Source organism: Octodon degus, unplaced genomic scaffold (assembly GCF_000260255.1).
Source record: "Octodon degus isolate 3935 unplaced genomic scaffold, OctDeg1.0 scaffold00170, whole genome shotgun sequence".
In the NCBI taxonomy this organism is placed as follows: domain Eukaryota; kingdom Metazoa; phylum Chordata; class Mammalia; order Rodentia; family Octodontidae; genus Octodon; species Octodon degus.
In genome coordinates this window covers 459,486-461,870 of record NW_004524746.1, presented here as the reverse complement: position 1 = coordinate 461,870, position 2,385 = coordinate 459,486, and positions in this window count along the sequence as shown.

Here is a 2,385-nt window from a genome sequence, read left to right as displayed (position 1 = left end):
TGAGAACTGCTTTCATCGTATCCCATAAATTCCGATAAGTTGTGCTTGAATTTTCATTGAATTGTAGATATTGTTGAATTTCTTGTTTAATTTCTTCTGTGACCCTTTGTTTTCTCAGTAGGGCGCCATTTAATTTCCATGTACTTAAGTTTTTTCTGATTTCTTTTTCATTTATTTCCAGTTTCATTGCACTGTGGTCAGATAATGTACATGGGATAAGTTCTGTTTTCTTCCATATACTTAAGCATGACCTATGGACCATTATGTGGTCTATTTTAGAAAATGACCCATGTGCAGCTGAGAAAAATGTGTATTCAGCTGTGTTTGTGTGGAACATTCTATATATGTCCACAAAGTCCATTTGTTTCAGGCTCTGGTTCAGTTCTGTTATTTGTTTGCTAATTTTTTGTCTGGTTGAGCTATGTTTTGGGTGTCAGGGGGTGTTATGGTCTCATATTAAAATTGTGTTACTGGGTAATGGATTTTTCATATCCATTAAGATTTGTTTTGTATATTTTTGTGCTCCCATGTTTGATGCATACATATTTATGAGTGTTACTTATTCTTCTTGAATTTCTTCCCTAACCAGTGTATAGTGGCCTTCTTTATTTCACTTGATCATTGTTGGTTTGAAGTTGAGACTCAGAATAGGATTGCTCCACCTGCCTTTTTTCTGAGGTGCTGGGGCATGTAGTATTGTGTTCCATCCTTTGACTTTCAGCCTATGAATGTCTTTAGGAGTTACATGTGTTTCTTGTATACAGCATATTGCTGGATTTGTTTTCCTAATCCTCTGTGTCAATCTATTTCTCTTAACTGGTGAATTGAGTCCATTTACATTGATGATTAGGATTGAGATGTATTGACTTACAATTGACATCTTATTTACCTGTTGTCTTTTCCTCCTGTTTTTAATTGTTTACCCTATTCAGTTTTTTGTTTGTGATCTCATTTGTGTAGTTTTGATCTTTTTGGTCCCTCTTTAAAACATCTTTCAGTAGCCTGTGTAGGGTTGGCTTTGTTATCATGAAATTCTTTACCTGTTCTTTGTCATGAAAGTATTTTACTTCTCCATCAAACTTGAAAGAGAGTTTTGCAGGGTATAGTAGTCTTGTCTGGAATATTTTTTCATAGAGGACTTGAAATACTTTGTTCCACGCTCTTCTTGCTTTCATTCTTTGTGAAAAGAAGTCAGCCGTAATTCTGATGGGTTTTTGTTTTGGCCTTCTGTATGCTTCAGTTACCTGAATATCAGATTGTTTCCTCATATTTGGGAAGTTTTCTGCTATTACTTCTGCCCATGTTTTTTTAATGTCATTTGTAATGACTCCTTTTTTCACATTGATGCCTATTAGTCTCACATTGTTCATCTTTGCATCATCTTGCAGATAATGGATTATGTTTTCCTGCATCCTAGTTGTTTTTGAGAGATCCTTTACCTTTGTATTAGCTACACCAGTGTCTTCAAGATCTGAAACTCTGTCTTCACTTTCACTTAAATGATTTTGCAAGCTTGTGTTTGAGATTTTAATTTTCTTTGTATCTCTTTGATTCTGCTTCATGCGATCTATTTCTTTCCTGTATTTTCATTTAAGGAATCATCATTTCACCAATCTGCTCTATTTTTTTTTTAATCAATGTCTTCTTTAGAAGCAGTTATAAATTATTTTACTGCAGTGTTTTTTTTCAGGTTGGGTTTACTCCCTATGTTTCTGTAGTTGATTATTTACTTCAGATGCTATGAGTTCTGAGAATTCTTTTTTTATTTCAGAAAAGAATTCCTCTCTGATTTCCTCTATAACTTTCTACTGTTGCTTTTTTACTATCGACGCTATTAATTTATACATTTGAGCTGAGATAGTAAAAAAGAATTCTGCTCTGACTTCCTCTGTGACTTTCTGCTGTTGCTTATTTACTATTGACACTATTAGTTCATATATTTGAGTTGAGCTAGTGTGCTCTAAACTTGTTCTGGTTGGGCATTGGGTTTTCTCCATATTTTTCTGCATTTGATTCTTTACTGCAGATGTTATTAATTCAGGGATTTCTTTTTTCATTTCCTATCTGAGCTCCTCTATACCTTTCTGCAGCTGTTCCTTTATTTCAGAAGCCATTGATTCATTGCTTTCAGCTGTGTGATTCCCAATTTGTTCTGTGTTAATATCCTCTGCACTTGTTATGGGTGCGCTTGGGTTCTGAGATTGTATTTTGCTCCTTCTCGTTGTCATTTTGTGTAGCACTGTCTTCTGACCTTTGGTGTATATCTTTGTTGCAGTTATAGTCTTAGCACCTCCTGAAGTTCAGGTGTAGATCTACAAAGTTTGGATTTATCCATCTGTACATGGCTTAGGTCTGGCTGCTGTGATCAGTTCTTTTCTGTTGCTG